Source organism: Nesoenas mayeri (genome assembly GCF_963082525.1).
Source record: "Nesoenas mayeri genome assembly, chromosome: 17".
NCBI lineage: Eukaryota > Metazoa > Chordata > Aves > Columbiformes > Columbidae > Nesoenas > Nesoenas mayeri.
In genome coordinates, this window is record NC_137565.1 from 2924993 (window position 1) to 2950442 (window position 25450).

At 42.2% G+C, this 25450-nt stretch overlaps 1 protein-coding gene across 1 annotated transcript in view; it reads right to left on the bottom strand.

Moving 5' to 3' along the window:
• TMEM132B (transmembrane protein 132B) overlaps positions 1-25450 on the bottom strand; it is a gene marked incomplete at both ends in the record, with an annotated part of 212651 nt that overhangs the window by 37446 nt on the left and 149755 nt on the right. The gene's annotated exons all lie outside the window — the stretch shown is intronic.

The window sequence follows — 25450 nt, forward strand, 5'->3', positions numbered from 1 at the left end:
CGATAGGCGCACAGGACCCAGCTGAGGAACTCCAGGCACAAAGTTCCCAATAATTAGGGTTTAAATACCACCACGCTGACCTAAATCCTCCTCTGGAGTGTGACTGTGGCAGCTCACCCAGCCAGTGACAACACGACACGGCTTCTCCCTCCTGCTTCTGGTGGAAAAATAGACTCACGGAGAAGTGGATGATGCATTTCACAAGAAACCATCTCAGGAGCTGGACCCCAGCGCATCTCCCCTGTCCCCCCGGGGGCTGCCAACCTCCTTCCCCCCATCCGGCCGCCTACAAAAGCCCCGAGCTGGCGCAGTTACTGCCACAGGTACCGGCCTTGTGATTAATGCACAAGCTGGATGCGCTTTTTCAGAGGTTAACAAAACACGCTGCACTACAGTAAACCCAATAAACAGTCAATTGTAAATCAGGAGGGAAACCTAAAGCCAACCCTATTCCACTGACAAATGCTACAGCTAAATGCCTTTTGGCATTTTGTTGAAATGACTGCCTTTAGTGAAGAAGGCACAGAGCTGAAACATTTGTCTGCAGAATTGCGTTCCTTCATTATTATTTTTTCCCCAGAGTGTATCTCGCGAAAATACATTTGTAATATTAGGAGGAAGCTTTAGGAACCAGTTCTCCTGCCTGGAAATGGCATCTCTTAGAAAATGTAAATTATAGGGCAGATTGTGACATGTGGGCAAGTTTTTTTATTATTATTTGATAAATTATTCACCACCTTTTTCTTCAGATCAAAGAGCAAGGCAATGTAAGTCCATTAAGCAAAATTAATATATAAATTCAATGCTTTGCTGAAATTATTGTAATCCAAAACAATTCCATACTTTTCCCCCCTCATAGCTGAATACCATTTTAGGTTTCCAATACATATTAATGAAGCCTGGTTGCTAGAAATCTATTTATATTTTCCACCATTATATCAGGTAAGATTTACCACCAGTTGTTATTTGTGGGCTGAAGCGGCAATACCTGCCTCAAGACCGCAGAGGCTGCGCATGTGGGAAGAGTTCCATTAAAAGTCCTAATAAAAGGCTGAACAATGGGTAATTCCTTATTCTGCAAATACCATTTCAGCGGAGCCGCTTGTGGAATCAACTATTTACCCTGAGTTTTCACGAACCACACATGAGTCCTCCCGCCCCGGCGAGCACACGCGTTGCTGGAAGGTCCATCCCGCTCCCCTCCAACCTTCATCTCCATCTCTTTTGTCATCTCAACTTCTCACCCACCCATCGCTGTGAGGAGCGATCGGTTATGACAGATGGCAAATCACAAATCCTGCAGGCTATGGTGTCAAAGTTAAAGGTCATCCTTTATCTCCTTCCTTTACCTGCATAATGGCTTTACTTCATACTGGGATCCCCAAGGAACAACAGGCAGGTGCATTTATTCTGCAGGAGAAATTAATGAGCGTGGATTGAACCATACAGAGAGGTTCTTAATCAATGATTCTTCCAGAACAATGTAAGCAGCAACTATTAGCCTAATTGAATATTATTCTAGGTGCATATTACAGTGTGTGCTGCAAAAAACTATTTGCTGCAGCACAAAAAAGGATGATACAGGGACTCCACGCTGGAGCCGTATTTCATAACTTGTCTTTTTTGCCACAGACACGCTGAAGGGAGCTCTTCTCTTAGCACAGCCACCGGCACGCACCGCCAGCCAGAGCGGTAATTCTGTCTTGGACTTCATGGAAACTAAAGCTGAGATTTATTCCATTTCCATGTTTTTTTAGGAAGGAAATTCAGCTCATTTTGAGGTTTATGTAGGATGAATAAGCAAAACCTGCTGCTGAAGGTGAAACCTGATTAGAAGCACAGCTACTGTCATATCTATGACCCGAGGCAGTTTTATTTTATTTTTTGTCATTCCGAGCAGATCTGCCCCCATTAAGCGAAGGTTCAGAACGCTGCCTGGTGCACCTGGCAGCAGTAATTGCAACCTGTCAGGCAGTCCCCACTGGCTCCGCTGAGTACCAGACCCTTCAGCAGGAGCAAAAGCCCTTTCCCAAGACCAGGCTGATGCTATTTGCTGTCCCAGTAGAGCTGATTCTCCAAACCTGCTGTGTTAAACATCAAGACGCCATCGCTCTGAAGTGCAGACTTGAGGTAAAAGGAATGGGAAATTCTTACAGCTGGAGAGCAACTATCACACATCTGATTTTAGTTGGCTGCACAGAGAACAGACACCAAGAGCTCCCGCCTTGTGTTTCGGGGCCTTTTAGAACACCAAGAAATACAGGACCTAAAGTTGGCTTAAAGTATGGTAACCTCTGCCAGTCATTCACATGGGAATTTACACTGTGTTTAGCGATCTGTACAGGACCTGAGCATCTGACAGACTTGTGCTGGTTCTTCTCAACAGAGAGTGATTGGTACCCATTTTAAAGCATATTTAGAATTTCACAGTACATCTAAGGGTGTTATTTTTTCCCTTTTCATTCCAGATAAAACATTATCACATTCTGACCTAATAAAATTGTGGGTCACCCCCAACTGAAGTCAAACAGTATCACCCTGAATTCAAGAGGATACAGAATGGGCAGAGCTGTCTACTCAAGAGCAAGATGACAAGAGCCTCAGTACAAACTAATGATTGTTTTCAAATGGCTATTAAATAATAATATGAACATTCCTCAAAGGTGTTGCTTTTCCCACAGGAAAATATAGGGAGTTTATGCTTTGCCTAGTTAATGGAATGTAACTCTTGGATTCACTTGAGTACCAACTATAGTCTGAGATACAATTTTCTGGCTCTGTATCTTTGTCCCACAGGTTTAATGATACTTAACAACATGGGTGACCATTTTGAAGAATTCCTTTCAGACATTTCTCTAATTCATTTCCTAGTCACCACAGTTTGTTTCGGAGCGGGCGGGAAGGAGGGGTTTCTAAGGGAATCCTTTGCCACCAGTGCAACGGGAGAGCTGGCAACTCACCGGCTTGAAAAGGCTTCAGTCTCACAAGCGCAAAACTACAGACACCGAAACATAAGGTTGCGTATCACATGAGTTTACTGCCGCAATCTGTGTGCTCATCTTCTACCATGAGTGCTACCTGGGCAGAAATCCATGTCCTTCTGTAATAACAGCTGTTTAATGCTATAGAAGAATGCACAAATTAATTACAGCGTGTCTACATGACTTGCCCGCATCCCGCAGGAGCATCCTCCCTCGGAGGGAGCGCAAGTTCGCTTTGCGCTGCGGACACGGTGACTTGCTTCATTAAGCCATTCACAGAGTGGCTGTGGCTCAATAATATCTATTTATAAGCAGAAAAAAACACATGTGACATTGTGCAAAGTCCTCCGGAATCCCCTGATAGAAGACAGTTGTTCAGCATTCGCTAGACAGGGGCTGCAGAAGAACTGGGTTTTATACCTTTTCTCTCCGCATAGTTCAAAAACTGCTGTAAGTCCAGAGCTCACAATGTACCAAGCAAATTCAATAAAGAACTGTATTTTCTGGACAGAGCTAGATGCATTTACTTATTAACTATACTTGAGAAGTGCATTACAGACCTTAAAATGCAACAGAAATCTACTAGATGCTCACATTCATTGTCCTGCAAGAGGAGGATATGATTTTCTGAGGAACGTGGATCTGACAGGAACCATGCATGCCTTACCCAAATAAGTTTGTTCTTTTTCCCTGAAATAGTCTGTCTTATCTGTCAGGACCAGACTGCTGTGCTTACTTATTTGACCTATTGAAGTAATTTGCTGGGTTGCGTTTGCCTGCTGCCGGTGTGCAGCACACCACCGCTGCAGCGGCAGGTTCTGGCCGGCAAAGGCTCTGGAGCCTTCCAAAAACCCTCCCCCAAAAACGCTGCTCTCCCCAGAGCGCCCCCGGGGAGCCATTCATTCTCCGGCAGTTCCCGTCTTGGGCTCGTGTCTTTCGGAAGTTGTCTCTCTCCCCATTGCCTATTGAAGGGCTCAGATGTCTGGTATGGAGTTGTTGTCTAGAATTAGGGGAGAGAAAGTCTATCCCTTTCTGCTTTCAAAATGCCGAACAATCACCAGCTGTACACCACTGTTGGCTCCTTTACTCACTGACCATCTTTAGACCACTGTATGTTTCCTACAGTGACACGGAACTTCACACCTGATACAACCACGTCGTTTATCTACTTAACTTCATAAAGCCGCCTACACTGTAGTTGATACGCTGAAAATAAAAGGCAGAGGAGCACACCTGTAGCCAGCCCAGGCACCAGCCTTTACTATCTTTTCACATCCAGAGCTTTCTGGTGGTTTATTCACCGATTTTGGGAGCGCACATCAACTGCACATTGCTGGTCCTGGCACTGCTACTGCACTTGAACATGTTGCCTTCCGAGTCTTCAACATTTACTTTCTACTTCAACAAATGCCACAGATAATGTGTCCTGCCTGCGTTTAGAACTGTCTAGAAACTTTTTGGACATGGAGAAAAAAAGTTTCTTGACAAAAATCAAAAACGCCTTTGAGAATACTTTATTTTGAAAAAAAGATAAAACTAAAAATTGATAATTTCTTCAAGTAAGAATATTGCTTTATTTGAGGTGAGGTTTTGAGACTCTTCTGACTGATCTAAGGACTACTGGAGCTTTTTTTCTACCTTACTCTGCTGCTTTGTGGCTTGGATTTTGTTCTTCATTTCAGATTTCCAGCCTGTTCAGAAGTGCCGCCTTGTTCTGACATGCCCCTATGTCTGATTATTTCTTTTTTTGCACAACATTTATAAAGAACAACCTTTTTTTTTTTATTCGAGTTCAGAACAAAATCACTTTTTTGGTTTCCTGATTGAATTTCTCGGTGAACTCTTGCGCGGTGTATTTATTTCCTGCAGACTAGGTCAATATCAGCTGTGTTTCAAAAGCTGAGCCTCTGCTTTCAGAACATCAGTATTTTTCCAGAGTCCATTTGCTTTTAGGAAACATAGTCCCTAAATTAAAGAACGTTTTAAGAACCTGTGAGCACCAAATTGTGCCTGGATTCTGCTCTCAGCTGGGCTGGTGCAAGAGGGAGTAATTGTAATAAAGACCATGAAGTAACACAAATGTACAAGTCCTGTGGAATCAGGATCAAGCTATTTAATTTTTCATCTTTTCTCCCTGTCTCTCTTTCATCTGTTCTAAAAATTACATATGGAATGATTTATTTAAATTACTCCTGATAGTACCTTATCTTTCTGCAACACTTGAAAACCAGTTCCCAGCTCTGCCAAGGACAACAGGACAGTGATCTTCATTATGCCACTAAAATAACTGAGGTGGAAGAAGTCCCACCAGATCAAGGAACTGCACCCATGTTCCCAGTGTCCCAGGTCCACGCTCAAACTTGGGGTCTTCAGGCTGCTGGTTCTGGTTTAAATACCAATTCCCACATCTTTCCCACTATCCGGCCTTTTTGCATAACAAGCAAATGCTGAGCGTGCCACATCTCAAAGAGTTAATGTATCGGTTGGTTAACTGAAATTCAGCTGTGCAGCAAAACAAGTATCGGTGACTGTCAAGAAATATAGAGGGCTACAAATAAAGCAACCAGGAACAGATGGGAGGGAAGAAGGATATACTGTATTGTCACCTTTCTTAAGTGGAAAACAATAATGGCATACTAGCATATACTCTAATGGCACAGAAAGCTGAATGCACTCCAGAGAAATATCACAGAATACCTCTTCATATGAAACTATCGCAAAACGTTCCACTTCGAGAGGGCTCCAGTGTCAGCTCACAGGTGGTTTGAAATGGGGCAAGACAATAGCAGACAAGGGGGGTGACATTAATGTTTCTCAGGAATAGAAATAGAAGGTGACAGTGTTATTGGTTTTCGATGGAAGCGTTCTGTAAACAGACAAAGGTCTTCCACTTATTATTCTATGAAAGCAAGTGTATATCAAAAATCACAGCATGTTTCTTTGATAACTAATTTTAATAATGGTTCCTTGCCCTTACCCCTCAGCACTAAACTTAGTCCAGGCAGGGACTTTAACATGGTTTTAAAACTTCTAGTTCTAAAGTGCTTGTAAACTATATGAAGTAGTGGGTGACATGGTTTTCCATCTCAACAAAAGGCAATGACCAGAGGAAAATGAAAAAGGACTTCCATCTTTCCTTCTGAAGCATTAACTTCATAATTAGCCCTTAGAAGTCATTAAGCCACTATTCAAATTTAAACTTGACAATCTATTTCTTTAGAACCTGTTACATTGTGAGTAATGGGGAAAATACTGATCTTCCAGAAAGATAAACTAGGAAGAGTGGAACAAGAGAATTACCCGGTTTGTGTTGAAGAACTTACATGCAAGAACTATCTCAGTGGAGGAAAATGTCTCCCATTATCTGTCATTTAACTTAATGTGAGACACAAAATTACACACCCTGACTCAGTTGCAAAGAGAAATGAGATAATCACCACTGGACTGTTCAAATGGAATATTTGCTATTCGCCTCCATTAAGGAAATTTATCTTCCTTAACATCCGCTGTGTTAACCATTCATTCTTTAGCTTTCCTCTAAAAACAGGCAGATTTTCAAATGATAATACATTTATTTCTTCTTTTGCTGTACCAATTTCAAATAGTTTACTGTTGGAAGGTGGAAGCAAGGCTAGGTCTAACATCATGCTCTGCCTTGTACTGCAGCTGCTGCGTCTTCTTGCTGCACAGTCATTGCTCCTGCTAAATGGACAAATACAAGGGAAGATGCTTTCTACAGAAGACACAGCTTAAGAAAAGGTTCTCTGGCATTCTGACATATCATTTTAGTGCAGGACTGACAAAGTGTTGCACCTAAAGGTCTTCATAACTGTAACACAGAATTGCAGCTCAGAAGTGCTTTCAGCTGAAAGCACCACTATACAATTACCACCCGGAGAAGAGCAAGCTCTCCTCACCTTCCACTTCATACGATTTCCTCTCTTTCCCTTCTTTCCTTACACCCTGAAGCGTTCAGCCACGTTGTCCCTCCCTGATGCCACCTCACCTCCCCAGTGGCTGGAACGTTCTCGCACAGCACAGATGTGGCCAGCACTTCCCACATTTTGTTTTCAAACTGTTCCTCCAAAAACTGAGGGTCTTGCATCAATCAGATTACAAGCTCTTTCATTCAAAGCCCACTACGCCTTTACGTTTACTTCATAAGGATGCAAACAGCAGCACTGCAAAGGAGGTTCAGCTCTGCATGCATTGTGACCTTGCCATGAGCTGAGGACCCAGCAATGGGACATCTCCCAGCATTGCACCAGTTCCCACAGCTCAGCGCAGCCTCAACGTGCTCTGCTAAAGTTTTTGGTGGACAACACTGTAGGCATAAAAACAATGGTCTCGACACAACTGAAGTGTGTTTGTGTTTAAATCCACGCCACGAAGGTACAAACGCAAAACCTTGATGGGAGTATTTGCCTGCAAAGCCCGAACCTGGATCCAAGTCCGTGTGAAGAAATGAGTGAGGACATGGTGAGCAAAGTATCTCAGTGATACTACTGAATTTTCACATTTTCTAGGCAGCAGGAATCATCTGAAAATGGATAGACTGGATCTTGTAATGAAAACTCCTTCAATATATCCTGGCTCCTTCGCTGTGCTACAACTTCATCATTTTCCAAAAGCTCAGGAATTATTGCCAGAAGGCACCTTGGAACAAAAAGCAGAAAGGGATCAAAAGTTTCACTCCACATTTTCCGGCTTTAGTTTTGAAGGACAAATGTTTGCTCTTTTCACAGCCAATGTGATACAAGGTGGTCAACCACTGCCCAGCTTCTAAAGTCACAGGACCACAACAACCACATCAAACATACCTTTCTATTTGGTTTTCATTTTTTGTTAAATGGCACTGACATTTAACTAACTGCCCAAAGGTTACACTCCCTCAAATGCAGCGGTACATGGCATTTTAATACTGTTTTTCTTCCTCTTTGTTAATGAAGGCAATCGCGCAAGTTGTTGTTGATTTAGCTTTGGATTTTTCTCCCAGTAGTGTTGTAATTTAACTCCGCTCAGCATAGCCAATGCAACCTGACAAAAGCTATTACGGGGAACAACCCACAATAAAACCGCAACGTTCTTTCTTCCTAATGCCAAGTTGTGACATGAGCGGACGAGAAGATGACGTGCGGGTTTCCTGGCCAGGTAGCGCTGAGCTGTGTCACCGATGGGGCTGAGAAACAGCAACAGCTTGAGACAGAATGGGCCTCGGACACGAGCAACAGGAGCATCTCGGGCGCAGCCCTCGGGCTGTGCCACGGCAGCCCCGTTTGCTGCTGCTCCCCCTCTGCACCAGCATCTCTGCTCCGCTGTTTGGTCCTTTCTCTTTTCTTAGCCAAGAATCTCATAAACAGCGTTTCAATCTAAAAAGGCTCATTCCAGCATAAGCTGCTATTCAGTCCAGAGGGGAATAAAACCTCGAATCTGGGAAAAATAGTGCGGTGGAAAAGACTTTAGTCTGTATTTCTCCAACTGTTATGAAGACTTTTCCCACTTATTCTGCATGGTCTCTTGGGCAAAACAAAGCCAGAAACCCTACATTTGATTAAAAAAAAAAAAACACTGACATGAAAGGTGGACTGGGATATGATATATAAAGATTTTGCTATTTTTACATGTGCAGTGATATTTAGAAAGGTTGGAAATGATGTTTAAATTGTATCTATTTCTGGTCAAATGGATTGACAGAGGATTTTTCTGACAGCGGCTGTCCGCAATTCAGCGCCTGTGAATACACAGAAAATGTGCGAGGTTCTATAATTTCATTCATAAAACATTGCAAAATGAACCCAGGTGAGGTGAGAGCATGAGCCTTTTGCTCTAGGTGTGATTGTCAGAGCACAACACACCTGAGAACAAACCTCCCTCCAGGGCAAAACCTCACAGAGGGTTATTGTTGACAGTCACAGCAATCACACCTGGTTTTGTGGTACAGCACCTCCTCCTCGCATCTGCAGCACCACGTGCAGGGGTTATGGGGGGCAATGAGCTCTGCGTCCCATCCCCAGCATCACCCATCCCAAAGCACAACCTCCACCCCAACAGCCCCCGGGGCTGTTTATCAGAGGCCACAAGGGTTCAGCTCTTTTTGCACTTCCTGCAGCCCAAAGAGTTTTTGCTTAGACCACAAAAACATTGCAGTTACTCAAGGTGGAAGCTCCTCCATGACCTGGAAACAACAGCCGACAGAGAATGACCTTATTCACTCATTTCACAGAACTTCACGCAGAAGTCCAGGTTATTGTGCCTCACTGAACAATCTGGCTGGTGATTCTCCTCTGAAACTTCTATTTAAAATGCGACCATAATTTGGCTGCTGAGATCAGCGTCTGTATTTACAACATTTCTCTCCCTCCAAGACCCAGCGTCACTTTGAAAATAGATTTTCTTCTTACACGATATTTCCTGATATGCATTTCACTGATGACTAAAGTATTTTATTCACATGCCCATAAGGAACAGTGCAAACATTATTATAAATTGAAAAAAAAAAAATGCACAATGATTAATTGAGTAGATTAACCTCCAAAACACTTGGACAGCTGTTTCAACATACTGTCTTTGAGGCCAATATGCTGAAACAGCTGTTCTTATATGTAAGGTAAAATTGTCCGCTTTGTTTTGCAATGTGAACACTCTAGGTCTGTTTCATATCTTAGTAACTCGAATGTGCACCTGGAGAATTGCTAACTTTTTCAATAATTTGCATAAATTTGTGTTCCACGTTATTAGCAATGTCACCAATATAAAGCCATGTGTTTGACGACAGGCTCAAACACAAAGTCAAGTGGTTTTCTGTCATCTTTACACGGGATCCACATACTCCAGCCGCACGCTGCTCACAGAATGGATGAATGGATTAGATTGTTATTGGGTGTAGTTTTACAATAGCACAAGTGTTCCTTAAAGGGAAAGCATGTTCTGGTTCATGGCACTTTCTCCCCTTGTTTCCAAGGCAACTCCATACACAGACACATACAAACACACATGTGCACGCTATAAATATTCTGATGTGAGAGATTTCTTCATTAATCAATGAAACACCAGCCAGCTTCTGTAATAGTGAAAGCTTAAGACAAACTTCTCATAGAGAAACTCACCGCAGGAAAACATTCAGTAAACTTTTCACTTTCGTTGTAAACTTAGACGGCATGTTTTGGAAACTTTTTGCATCCAGATCTCCTGAGTCCACCTTGCAATGTCCTTGCTCTAATGTCTTCGCTCTAATGTCCAGCCTGGGAGGCTGGTTTGCACATGCACGTCTCTGTATTTCCTTCCAGGACTAAGAAGCTGACAAAAACGGTGGCATTTTGGTCTAAGAAGGGTATTGCAGCCTCGGGAAGCCTCGCAAGAAGCGATCTGCAAAACTTGCACGGCTGCACCTGACACTTTGCACCGGGAAGCGGCTGAATCTGCTCTGTGTTTCTAAATGAAACTCATTTCAGAGCAAGTAAGGCCTGGGCACAGAAATGATTTGTCATGCTCAGCACTCCACGCTAAATCACATTTATACCTTCTGATTTTCCATTGTAATCCTCTTTGGAATTCGCTTAATTGTCGGGCTTTTAAGAGCTGAGGGTCAGGTACAGACACAGAAATGAGAGCAAACTGCAAAGGCAAAGTGAGGGTCTGACCAATTGTGCTGTTTATCTGAGGAGTGAGATGTGACAAAGAAGGGAGGCAGCTGGAAATGGCGAGAGCTGCTTTGAAAGAAAGCGCTTTGAATCGTTGTTGGTTGATCATTGTTTCCATCTATCTGATTTTTCCCTTTGCATAACAAAAAGCCCTGCTGATTGCCGTCACTGCCTGGGGTTTGGTGCTTGTCATTCCCGCACCCAACGGCAGTGATGGGTGGGTTTGCAGAGTACTCAGACTTTGGCCTGGAGTTGGCTCTTGCCTGTCTAAATATCCTGTTAATCACAACAGAATGGTGGTGCATCCCAATCTTGTCTATCCTTAGGGGTCAAGTGCCATTTCCCCAAAAAATCCTACTTTAAAAGTACGTGTCAGGGGCATTTGCAATAATATTAAGTTAAATGGCAATGCAAACTCAGGGCAAGGCAAATTCAGACAAAGGGTCTTACTCTTATTTCGCTTATACCAGGTATGGATTGGAAGGGACATAAATGTGATTTACGTCCAAGCTTAACAGTGGGCAATTATGCTGAAGTGGGACGCTACTTATGCTGAATTCAGTTCAGTTTAGGGGCTGATTTAGAAACAGCTGTCGGGTGATTTACTATATAGATAATATGGTATAATTCCAGCAACATCAGCAGAACATCTATGCATTTCACAGCAGCAACACCAGGGGCCTCTTTACCATACGTGAATACATAATGCTCCTCCTCCTTTGCACAAATATTTGGAGCTTTAGTTTACACAGCTCTATTCTAAAAAACACAACAAGAATCCAGCTTACCTGGTACATCTGAAGCTGCACATTATGTCACCTCCCATTTATAAACAGATTTGTAAAATCTTCTGTAGATGCTACGGGAAATCCCTGACTTCAGTGCGAGCTCCACTATCCGGTACTAAGAGAATGGTTTATGAAAACAATTCCCTTAATTCATGCACTCCCTAACTTTGCAAGATTGCTGCTATTAACCTGCACACCATGGAGCCTTAATGACTTTAGGTTACATTTTATATTACAGGCTTCTATTTGTAAATGGTTTGCAAGGGAGTCTAATCAATATTTAATAGACATTCCAAGTGTGCAACAGACATGAGTAGCATGTGTTAAAGAAGGTTATAGGCACATCAATAGAAGGATTATAAATGCCTGGAAGCTCTGGCTTGTAAGTAACCCATTGGGCCAATAGAATTCTGCAACAATTTTAATAGGAGGTTATGCAATTAATAACAGTTTTGTTATTAACTCTTTGTGAACTATTTTAAATGGAATCCTGTTATGCAAGGAAGTAATTCTGTGACCTATCCCACCAATAAGTATTAGGGAGGAATCTGTAGGTTTGGGTTTTAAATGCCACTCTCCTCCTGCAAGCTTGAACTAATACCGTAACATTTCCAATGCAAACACTATTACAGTGTTATTCTGGGATTTGGGCATTTTATCATACATCCTTAGGGTTACATTCTGCTCTAACACACATAAACTTCAGTCTCGCAGGAGCCACTAGAGCTGCTTACTGAGCATATCTGTGTGTAGGAGGGCATAATGCAGCCTTCTTATTTACAGAACCATTAATTAAATTACTGCAATTAAATATAATATAAAATTAAATTGCATTAAGATAACATTAAGCACGCAGGAAGTCAGAATCAGAGTGACACATGGTTGGTTTGTAACGTGCCTCTCTACAAACCACACCTGAAGGATGCAGCTTAAACTGACATACACAAAACCTAAGTTTTATGCCAATATTCTTTTACAATGTCCTACTTTTTTGCATAATTACCCGTCGTTTGTGTGGGTTTACTGCTATTTTTCTCTTAAGGCGAGTTACCCTACGTGAAATGGAAGAGCTTTATGAACGGCAGTTTCTGATCAACTCAGAGCGGTTGAGCACCGCAGCATTACTAACTTGCAATTAGCCCACGGGGCACACGTTCAATCACAAATCCATTCAAGATTATGATTTGCTGCTTTATTTTTGACCTAACTCTTCACTAACTCACTGTAAAAGTAATAGAGATTTCTGCAAAAACATCACAGGAACATGAAACCTCTTTGCTTCACTGTCACATCCACAAAACTCATCATTGGTAGCACAGATTTGTGATACCACCGCATGCTGACGGACCCGCAGGACCATGGGCTTGTACCACCAGCTCTGGCCAGATCCCTCCCCACAGAGGTTTTGCATCACCAAGAAACACAGGGATTTCCCCCAAAGACTCGATTTTCTGCCACAGCGATAAAGGGGAAGGGCTGAGCTTTCTGGTCCTTGCACCATCAGGGGTGAATCACAGCACCCCACTGACCCCACACATGGGCAGGAACCCCCCAAGGAGCCAGGCAACCAGTCAGGGCCAAATCATCCCATGGAGAACATTGGTATTGGGCCAGACTTGTAGATTCTTCCTGTATTCTGAGTTTAATGGGTTTTGGAGAATTTTAGAGCAGAACTTTAAAAAGCAAAAGATGTTTGCTTATCCACAAATCAAATTAGCACAGAACCCTGTGTGCCTATATTTTCAACTGGAGAAAAACATTAAGAATATTCAATATTTATGTAATGTTTTATGGAAGTTCAATAAAAAAATCCAATATAATTTCCCAATTAAAATCCCCGGCTAGTTGACTTACATCCATTACCATTATCTCAAGCCACTGTATATGGAAGCTGTTCACACAATAGTGTGATGTGAACATACATAGGTTAAAAATTAGTAATTACTGTCTAGACAATTCATTGTTAGCTATAGCTGAGTGAATATAATGAATAATTTATTTGATGAATTTTGCATTCCTTTTCCTCTTTGTGAATTGATCATGACCAGTTAGGAAAACTCGAAAATGTACTCAATTAATCAGAATTATTTTCCGTGAATAATTCTTAACCTGAATATTTTTTCCACCAAACAAAACTATTCTAACTTGTGGTTTGAAATTCACAGTATGGGATATAAGCTGTGGAGACCATTAGGATTGTTCTTTTTCTTGAGCAGGTAATCATGTAAATGCAAAAGTGCTCTTACCAAAAAAAGAGGACAAAACCAAACCAGTTTGCAGCTGATTTTGTTATATGAGTTATGTAATTAAGAAAACAACTTATGCAACTTGCAAGCAATAGCTAATGCTAAATTTAAAATGGCAAATTTATGGCTGAAAATAACGGATAAATATGAACTCGTGGGAATGCAATTATTTGTTCTATAAAAGCTCAGGTATGCACATGTTTCTGGGAGTTCAGTGTAGCACTTCTAGCTGTGTCGTACATCTCTAACACACTTATTTTTACAGGCTACCTGTTGGTCAATTCCTATTCACTGGTCCTGCTGCTGAGCAGCATCAAGTCCTTGGGAGAGCCTGGACCTGCGTGTTGGGTGGGAGTTTCCAGTGCAGCTGCAGTTCTATTAAAGGACATACCCGGTATGGAAATACCTCATTAAAAATCCTTGGATAGGCTTCTTTTATGCCGAAATACGGAAGTCCCGGGTACATATGTGCGTTACAAACTTCTAGAAAAGTAGCTGGAACAGAGAGTGGAGCCCACGTCTCCTGCTTGCCATAATCACTAAAGTTAGACCCATTTTGTGAGTATTTGAGTAGAAAAGGTTCAAAATGAAAGCCTGAGAGCAGGCTGGTAAACATCTCTGATTTCTGTTGGCAGAGTTAGATTTGAGCTGGCAATCTAGAGGCAAGAAGCTAAACAACCATTACAGCTCCCTATTCTGATGCAAAACTTAATGGCATATTTTTGCCTTTGAAATTTGCTCTTCATTAGGTGAGCTTCAAAACAGAGGCTGGAACAATGAGCGTTTTTAACTCTGCAGCAGATCAAATGCATTTTGACATCCACACTCTAAGGAAGAAATGGCACCCTAATGAGAGACAGAGATCAAATACTCTGTTTGTCCCTTGAATCTCTATCAACATGAAGTACATCAAGCTCGTTAACCCATGCTTGGCACATCAAAATGCTGCGGTGTCCAAATGGCCCCATGTTTTCTTCTTATCAAACTTCAGTTCTGATGGCTCCTCCTCTTTCGCAGAGCCAACCCAACACTACAGGGATTTGCCTGACCACAAGGAAACACCATGAGGAGAAAGGACACATGCAGGAATGGGGATGAATGGATTATATTCTCTGCCTTTTTCCTCCTACTCTTTACTACGACAATACTGGGATACTGTACAAGCAGCAGCAGCAAATGGTGGCTGCGATCAGTGCGTAATTAGGTCAGGGCAAGGTTCTTCCTCCGCAGGAACTGAGAAGAGCAGGTTTGGGCTCTTTCCCAATTCCAGTACAGAAGCCGCTTGGGTGCTGGTCTCACAGCACTGAGGTTTTGGGCAGTGGTGGAAAGCAAGCTGGAATGACAGGAGTCATCGCCATTTCAGTGCATTTACCAATCTAGAATTAGAAGGTCCCAAAGATTATGCAAAACTCAATTAGCTTCTACCTGCCCTTGACCACAGATGACACAGCCTGATGCCAACATTTCATCCACTGAGACTCACTGGATCCACTTCTTCCCCTCATCACAGCAGGGAATGCATTTATTACCCCCAAATAACGTGCACTCCTCAACGCCTGCTCCCCTGTGCCCTCAGTCCTGCACCCCACGAGGGTCTGCTGATCTTCTGCCTTGGGCTGATCTTGAAAGGGCTCCCAGACCAGCACCAGCCAGGACAAAATGCAGTTTTACCTTCCAGCTCCATTGGAGGCAGAGTTGTGAAACTGCTAATTCATGAGCCTCAGAATTAAGCAACACAGACTATTCCAAGGCTGTCCCAAAGCACCGTGTTAGAGTATCTTGATTATCTTAATAAAGCTGTAGTTTAGCATTTTCAGGAAAGCTAAGGCACCTTTGGAAGAATGTTTTTTATACAGAATAGCTGCTTATAGGCTACATTACAACTTCTAAAGCTCCCTGATTGCTCCTCTGCTCCATCTTTATGGTGCTGTTTTAATTGAATTAAAAAAATAGAAATCATATGTAAAATAATTCCTAAGCCTAACTGATCTTGGGGCCGTGTAAATCACAAGTAACTACGTTAAGGTCAACGTCAGCTTTGAACAAGTGTTGTGCTAAATACAAATGACCATTTAAGAAGAAAAGCTTTCAGTGCAACCTGTACATGAGAAATATAGTACAGCATCTGCTTGGCAAGAACATGGTCTGTTTGCATAAGCGAAGAACTATATGTATCACTCATACATGTATACACAGTGCAAAATTAATTCATGCAGAAGGGACTCAGCTCTCTGTACATCTTATAAATCCAGGCTGACAATTAAACAGTCCTAATAAGACTTACTCTCCAGCCAGCAGAACAGCTCAAAAACAAACATAATTTTGTTCATGTGTGCCCATTATATTCATGTGCTGATTTAATTAACAGTAATTTCAGTATCTCTGAGATTTCTTCTCTGTTTTACAAATGATGCCCTTTTGATGAGGGCTTTAGTTCAAATGACTGGCCAATCAGCTGTAGACCAAGACTAGAATGCTAAGTTAATTGGCAATAAAACTAGAATGAGCATGCTGGAAAAAAAACACATACAAGCCACATTATTGGGTAATTGTTAAGGAACAAGAAGAGTCTCATTGTAGGTAGATGAAGCAAAAGCTTTGTTGCTCCCTGCAGCAGTTTCCCTGGCCTGCGGGAGGTCCTGCCGCTCTCGACAGCCCACCAAGGGATCCCTCCATCAGCAGGTGTTTCATGAAGATGGGAGAAGCAAAGCGAAAGGAACAGGATAAGCAGACAGCCCTCCGGCAGCAGCACAGCTCAGCGCAACGGCACCTCTTAGCATTTCCCCCTGCACATTTGTTACTGGAACCACTTACTTCTAACAAGAATTTAGTGCCCGTGCATCCTTGGAGGGAGTTTTCTAAGAATAGTAACTCTTCACATGGATCAAAGAGACTCCTGCTGCAAGAACACCTGGGTGTCCTCCTGCCCTTGATAGATGAAGAGCATGTTAACTCTTCCAAATACAGCCTTATTTAGAAACACCTGACCAGAGATGCTACAGGTATTCATCAATCAACTCTGAATTACGGTTTCTCTCCAAAGATGTGGGAGTGCAGCGCAGAATTCAGGCACCATTAGTCTGATCTTCAGAAAGAAGTATCTCCAGAACATGACACTTTTAATAAGAAGACAGGGCAGAAAGAACATGCAAGCGGCAATGCGCACAGGCTCTGTGTCAAAGGCAGAGATTGATGATGGGGACAGAGCCAGCGCTGATGGGACAGGGACGCCGAGGCTGGGAGTCACCATGGCCACTGCATGGAGACATGTGGAGTTGAGGAGAATCACAGAGTGTCAGGGTTGGAAGGGACCTGGAAAGCTCATCCAGTGCGATCCCCCCATGGAGCAGGAACACCCAGATGAGGTTACACAGGAAGGTGTCCAGGCGGGTTGGAATGTCTGCAGAGAAGGAGACTCCACAACCCCCCTGGGCAGCCTGCGGCAGAAGAGCAGGGAGAGATGTCCCCTTTATCTCTGCCCCACAGGTGCTTGCCTGGATGATCCTAAATCAGTTCCAAAACCGCATTTTGCAGTGATGACAATGAAGAAAAGCAATGCCAGCCTTAGGACGTCCCTGGGCACGTTATCTAAAGACAGATGTCGGTGTGGGGTGGCAGCCGGCATTCCCGCAGCACGGGCAACTCTGCCCCATGCCTGGTGGTGGAGAGGTGGAATTTATTTAAGGAGAAACATGAGATATAAAAAGCCAGATTGTGATGCTGGAAGGGCCTTCATTTCATGGGGTAATCATTAACATTCATCCAAACTGCAAACAACTAGCAGTATGTGGTCAAATCACTGCAATTTGATAAGCTTTGGCGTGATTTCCAAGAGGAGGATTAGTGGAAAATGCTGCTTTTAGGACTTGATCCTGAGTAGCTTGCAACAGGATCTTTAAAGCACTTGGCATCAGCACTCCCTGCGTATTCATTAATGGTTTGGACTACGGTTGTAACAAGTATCAGCAAGTGTATCTAATTTCATGAACGAAAATTATTGGTTCGCAGTGGAATAACATGGTGCTTTTACTCACGCAGGCATAAAACACGAGTATGAAATCCCTCATATAATCTCTAGCTATTGTCATTCAATGTTTATCATCCAACACAGTTGAATACAATTCTTATCTTTGATGGATGTGGCACACAATAGCTGTTTGCTTGAGAGCATCATAAATATTAATAGTATTCACAGAGCTTCTTAAAATTTCTCGTGTCACATTGCTTTCATGGAAACACTCAAAATGCCATCATTTTTGTCCCACCAGCAGCAAATTCTCTTTTGGTTTTGTTATTTTTTCCTCTCCAAATTAAATGGTAGAGTAAGAGGCAAAAAGAGATAATGATTCACACTGAGCAATTCCAAGACCTGGTTCAGATGCCCAGAATGAGACTGAAAGAGAATATCCTTTGGATATTCTTTGGAAAATATGGTCCAGTTAAAACTGATACACTTCATGAACTTCAGTAGCCTTGGCTGGAATTTCATGTTTGGAAGAACATTGAGAACCTGGATGTTCATTCCCCGTTCATTCCCCATTCATTCCCCATCTTCCACCAAATTCCAGAGTCAGAGTCTTCTCCTGGATCAAGCTTAATAAAATCCTCAAGTGTTTTGAAGTTTGGCTGATATCTTTCCAGAATCTTTTTCAAGTTTCATCTTTCTCCATAAAATTCACCCTGTGGATGCCAGAACAACCTTACAAAACCATTTCATTCCCTATGACAATTAATTTGAAGATGGTAATAACTGCAGAAGATATTGTTTCTGCTACAGAGACGTGAAACACTTGCTATGGGCATGGGAAATATAATAATACAAAAGATTTTTGTTATTATTATTCTGTACTCTCTCCACAGTAGTTAATTTACTTTGAGTTTAAAATCAATCCTTCCAGCGTGGGGCTTTAGGAAAGCTCAGCGCTTCAATCCTGCTCCCATTAATTACTGGTAGAATTCCCACTGAAACCTGTGATCTGGGAGCCATAGATTCCAGTTTTATTTAAAAACCATACTGATAATCCCTGACATTTCTGGGATGAAGATCTACTTCATATGGAACTTACTTTCAAATATTTTTCCCATGAAATGGTGAATTTTGTGAATGGCAAAATCATGTTCCGTGCAGTTCGCTTTGCATGTGAAGTAAAACGGAGATGAAGGGTGTAATTGAAAGGGAACTGGGAAGCCAAAGGTCAAAATGATTTCAAGTAAGAAATATGCATTAAGTGGAATGGATAAACACATATGGGACATTTTGCACATAAATACATTTTAACCAAGCTCTAAAGAATATGCAAATCATCTGGGTTTGCCTGAAATGACTGATCTTATTCTGGTATTTTTGACACTCCAGGATTAAGCATTCTGGGGTTTTATAAGTGACCCCAGAGAAAGCAAAGCAAAGAGGCTTCTAAAGCTTGACATTCCCTTGTTGTAGTGGAAGGTGAAGGTAAGCTGCTTTCTAATGCTGGGCCTATTTCCATTTTGATGTGAATTGGCTCCTTTAATTGGGAAGGACAGATCAGACCTTGGGAGCTGCGGGCTCTCCAGGAACAGGACACGGGGCTGTGCCACCTCCTCTGCAAATGGGGATCTGGTGGCATCCATCCCAAACAGCATTTTCCCTATTGTTCCTCACTGGATACTCGGCAGCCAAAGCTAGAACTACATTAAAATAGATAAATAAAACCCAACACCCTTACCCTGCATCCCTGCTGCCTGGAAAACAAATAAGCAAAGTGTCGCACTCAGCAATTCCCTTTCAGCCTGAGTTATAGAAATGGGCATCTTTAAGGATGATTTTTCTGGGTGTTCTTGTCAGTAGGTTTGCCAGCAGCAACTGGAGCTGCTATTATTCAGCCTCCCATTTAGAAGGAACTTCACTAGAGTATATACAGCCAGCTGCGGCTCTAAGTGATTCACAACATTAGTAAACCATTAGTCAACCCATAGCTTACATTTTGGGGGAAGAAAAAAAAAAGGTTTCTGATGACATAGATTAAATGCTTGTAGGATATACAGAAATGTTTCAGGCTGAGGGGCTCAGAGCACTGGTGAAATATTGACTGTGGCATTTGGAAAACACTTTAAAATAATGACAGCCTGGGACTTACAATTCTATTACTATACAAGAAAGGATCTGTAGCATGTATATCTGAAACACCAGCGCTGCCAGTCACAGACCAAGCCGTCATTTTCCTAGATAAGAAGAAAATGCTAGATATTCTTCTATTATTAAACCTATTGTTCCTTGAGCCTTCAGCCTCAGCTGGAGCCTTCTAAATAAAAAAAAAAACAAAAAAACAAAAAAAAAAGGAAAATGCATTTCTTCAATATCTTATTCTTTACTTTGACCAAGTTCCCGGTTGCCTGGAAACTCTCTAAAAGACACGGAGTTTTTCTTTTTCCCCAGTTGTTAGATAAGAGATGAATCCCATCACACTTCTAGTGACAGAAACCTGGATGAGAGGCTCAAAGCTGGCAAAGTGATTCTTGAACCCCAGGAGTCGGACTCCGCCGACTCCCTTTGCCACCAGCAACTCCCCAGAACTGCGGCAATCGCAGGTTGTGTCGCTTTAGAACAAGAGAACTGTGAGAATTGTATCCTCACTGTGTAGAGCAGATTCATCTGGGTTCTCAGCTTCTACAATTAGCAGGACATACACTTCTAATTCCCAAGATTGTTATCTCACAAGTCTGTTATATTAAGAGAAACCAAGGCCTCTAGTTTAGATCCAGCTTTACGATGTTCTGATAGATCTGCTGGATGCCTAAAACACACCTTCCGATGCATTAGACATCAGACAGATTCACAACTCTCATCCTACTTCAGTGCCTCAGAACCTATTTTAAAACGATCACCTGCAGTGCTTATAGTCACTAATTGTAACATTAGAAGGTAAATTCTTTGCATCATATTCAGTAACATAAAATAGCGGAACCAAGAAGAGCTTAAAATGTGGTTGTGTTCCACTTCCTCACCTTGACCTGTTAATCTACTCAACAGGATGAAAATGGATCACCTTTCTGCTTTTGGGGACGTTAGTTCCACATGTTAATCTGCACACCAGATGTTGGAAGAATCAATTACCAGAGACGACTGTTGTCACAAAGAAAACACGATGAGCCTCGCAGGAGCAAAGCAGCTGATGTTTGCATCTGACACTTGTGGAATGTTACACTGAACAGAGGAGCCCAGACCCACAAAGGCATTTAGGGCCGTGTTTGTACCTTGCAAGAGGATGGTGCGGTAATGGGAGCCCGCACGTTATCTCCAAAACAGCCACCTCCTTACAGTGTTCAGTCTCGTTCATCTTCTACAAGTAAAATTTCTCAACAATTTTTTATCTTAAAAGCTTATGGCAAAAACTTACGCAAAACTAAATATTCCTTCTGCTCTCCTCCAAAGAAACCTCCAGGAGTCAAATACTCTGGCTTCTAAATAGGCTTCAAATGAAGGGAGTAATCCTCCCATCCATGCATTTGTACTTGAATTCAATCGGCTCAAATAGTTATGTGCAGTTTTAGGTGATAAAACAGCATTTACATTCTTCAAAGCCTCATCTGTGCTGTCATTAGTTCTTGACAGTATAAATCCTGCCTCTTTTCTAACCAAAACAGTTTTAGATATATTAAGCAATAGTATTGTAAGATGATTTTTTTAAGTGTTTTAAAAGGTACCTTTAGGAGTATGAAAAGTGGCTTACAAATCATTAAGAAACAGGTAAGAGTGACTTAATTTCCATTTAATTTAACATCCTCATCAAGTTGGGTTTATTCAGGTCTGATTAAAGTCTGTAAAGTGTTCTGAAAGTATAAACCACTACATCATAGATACTAAATAATAACAAAGTACTTCAGGAAAAAATAATTTCTTAATTTGCATGGAGTTTGAGGAATCAGCATGCATTTCTTCTCCATACGCAAGCAGGCCCATCGTATCCCTTTTAGTTGTCAGAAAATGCTCTCATAGTTACAGGACAATGCACCTTCATGTATTTTATGTGCCACAGTTCACAGAAAATGAATTTAGAACGACTTGCAAAGTTGAACTCATAGGGGAATGCACACACGGGTTGTTTTGACTCATTTGCACTGTCCCTGCCAACAGGACCCCGGCCGCACGGCTCCCGACGGGAACAGCGGCACTCGGGAGCATCGCAGGGGACGTCACATTTTGGGCTGCGTGTTTTTCTCAGCCTGTTGTCCAAAGAACCTTCAATTCCAATGACAACTTCTAAAGCAGTCAGAAAAAAACTAAGAAAGAATCATATATTCCCCCACATGCTTATATCTGGATATTTTATGACACCTTGTCTCTATACATATACTTTTATACCTCTGCAGCTGTACAAGAGGACAATTACACATACATCCAACATTCATGCTCAGAAGGGATGAATTTCCCAATCTCGCCTCATTTACAGAAACCAAACCTTCCAGAAACAAATATGGGCTGTTTCTATAAGCACCTTGGGAGATCAGTTAATTTATGGGCAGGACAGGTATGCGAGACCCAGAATCCTGCGTGTTTATCTCCATACAAGTCAACAAACACTGAACACTAGACAAAATAAACAATCTGTTTGTAAACTGGTGTAAAATGCACCCAGCAGCACCATGTGGGACAGGAGCCTGGAACCCATGCCAGGGAGACAACCAGCGCTGTGCACCCTGAGCTGGGTCTGAGCTGGTGCTCTGGGCACCTGTTGAGAGTTAATGAGGTCATGTTGGGAGTAAACACAAAATAGGGGCTTGTTTTGTTGATGGTTTTGTTTTGGTTCTGGGTTTTTTTTGCAATGGTCTGCATTCAATGCATCCTGTCTGTGCTTTCCCACTGTGCACCGAGGTTACGTTGCTCACCCAGAAGCAGAGATATGACTTTCGGAAAGCAAATCCCAAATTATTGGACGGTGCCGCTTCCATCGGGACGGAGCTCCCTCGGAAATCCCAACTGCACTGTTGTTGAAACTGGATGTTTTGATTAGAGGGAGCGCAAGGATTCGGGGAGAACCGTCAGATGGTGCAGAAAGCATCTCTCACTGTGAAACTTTGGGTTATTTTCTCTCATTAGTGCAAATGTTTTATTTACTCACGTATATTGAATGCACTGATTTTGGCGATAAATAACACTGAGATTTATTATATGGTGGATCATTCAAATTAAAATTGATAGTTTGGGAGGAATCCCCGATATTCCAAGAATATATTTGGGTCCTCTTCTAAAGGATATGCAACCCCTCAAAAAGCCACAGTATTTCTACAGTTACCATACAGGAGGAAGAACAGCTGGTTTTGCTACACCAAGTATTTCTACTTTTCTCACAAGCTAACAAGTCTGCCCAATGTCCCTCTCAAGGCTTAAAAACCTCTGTTCCTTTTTAATCCCAGCATGTCGGCATCGCAGTTTATAATTCTGGTTTTCACTAAGCTGTGTTGGATGAACCCACAGCAGGAGCTGCTGCCCTGGCCAGGACTTCACCTGTGGACTTTCCCGCTGCCTTCTGTGCATTGCAAACCAGAGCTTAGTGATGTGCTGCTGATTTGACACCAAAGGACTAGCCAGAAATAATCTGCTCTATCAATTCATTACAGTAAGATTGTCTGTTAATAAGGAGTGATTTTTTGCTACCTAATGTGTAAAAATCAGCTGTATCTTTGCTTAGAAAAACCCAAAACAAAGAAAAACAACTTTCAAGCTTGCTACCAAATGTAAATGTTAAGAACATGAGATTTGATGTTAAGGGCTTCATAAACTCACTAAAGCAAAAAATCAGCTCTTTTCATCAGGCTGTTATTCAAATGTTACCATGCAGTCTACCATATCTTTATCTAAAAAAAGGCAAGCTAGTAATGAGAAAAATATCCCGACCGCTATTCGCCAGAGTCAACACAATGCAATGATAAAATAAATTATCTGCAGGATCTTTCCATTCTCTCCTGTTTATTTGAGAATGTAGCATGGAAAACAAAGATAAACTCATGACCAACTGCAGCAACGCAAGAGCGATATTCCAAGCCATCTGGAAGAGGATGTCTTTGTGTTAAAAGAACCAATGTGGCCTACAGAGAGATCCACTTGTTAAAGTTCCTTTTTGTTTTGCAGAATTTCACAGGGAATTCTCCAGTAAGCTCCGACTGAACCCACCTCAGTCCTCTTATTGGAAAGAAGTCTTTCCTCTTTGTGACACTGAGCTGCGCTTCTTTGATAAATACCGGTGTCATTACCACTGAACCACCAGGACGTTTTGGTAATCCCGTCAAAATGTTCCATCTCACAAATCCAGGACTAAATATTTTGCTTGGAACTCTATGTTTTCATCTACAAACATTTGATGCTTACAGTGAAACGGCGGATACACCACAAAGGAATAGCAAGTGATTTATGTTGAGTACAACTCAACGGCACAGCAACATTGGTTTCTGGACCTTTCTGTGGTGCTCTTCTGTGGGACCAAGATCCAAGAGATGACAAAACTTCCTTTGCAGATACCACCTGCACTCAGAGGGAAACTGCCTTACCAACAAGCCAGGCAAATCTCGAGAGGAATGAACATGAAAATGCATTTACTTCAGTACTCTGGGAACAGAACGTGTTTCTCTGAACAACACGGTGATGCACGGAGCAGTTCTATTTGCTCCCATTTTGGCAATGCAGTGCTGGAACCTGCTCCGGTTACTGACTGTTAAATGAAGCAGCGCTGCAAACTGGCAAACATAAGGGAAAGAAACGCAAATCCAAGCTGCTGTTCCTGCCATTGCTGTTGTCAATTCCCCCATCAGCCTTGGGCCGAGCCAGTCAAGGATGCTCACAAGCAAAGTAATAGCCCACATGAGATCCCCATTTAAGGATTAAGGTCATAGATTCACAAAAGAAGCTTTTTGCTCTAGTCCATGACAAAGTGTCAGAGATCAGATTAGCTCCACTTGGAATTCAGGTTCAGCCTCAGATCTTGTCCAAGGACATTTACAGACAGCAAGCGGCCAGCATCTGCCGTAACTGTAAAGAGATAAAGTGCAACCCGGGCAGGGACAGCAGCAAAGCTCTGATCCAACATTCACATCGGGCTTTGGGGTCAGATTCACTTTTCCTTTAAACCTGTGGTGCTCTGCATGGCACAAACTCCATGCTGTCTGTCTGAAACCAGCAATGCCACGTGCAAGACTGTTCACAAACCGCATTCTGCCATTATTATATCGGATTCGCCATTATTACTTGGTAACATTCCATCCACACACAATTAGAGTTTCGTTTCAGCTCCTACATGCTTCAAAAAAAGCACTAGGAGAAAATTCTACTGGTGTAACATCCAGGTTCTCTGGTGGTTTCTCTAGTTTTACACCACTGAAATCACTGGTCATGTGTAAGCTTTAAGCCCTGGTACTAAAATGTCCATCAGGCCCCAACACAGGTTCCCTCCTCAAAAAGGTACATTCAATTTTAGATGAAGATTGCATTTTTTAAATAAACCATCAGCTTCAAGCTTTCTGCACACGTACACCTTGAACCCTGCCTGGAAAATATGGCTGACACCTACACCTTCTGAAACTATTTTGTCCTTTCTCTACAACTCAAAACAGACCTTTTATTAAATTGACACTTTGCAGCTCACTAGACTGTGTGGCTCTTTGGGGAAAAACAAAGCAGCAAACAGTCCAGTTGTTTGGTTTAGCAATGGAGTTTCCCACACATGCATGCTAATTTATTTCATTGAAAATGTCCCAACTAATTGCAACATTTACCCTTAGAGCACACGCATGGCAGTCGCATTAATACACCAGAAGACAATGGC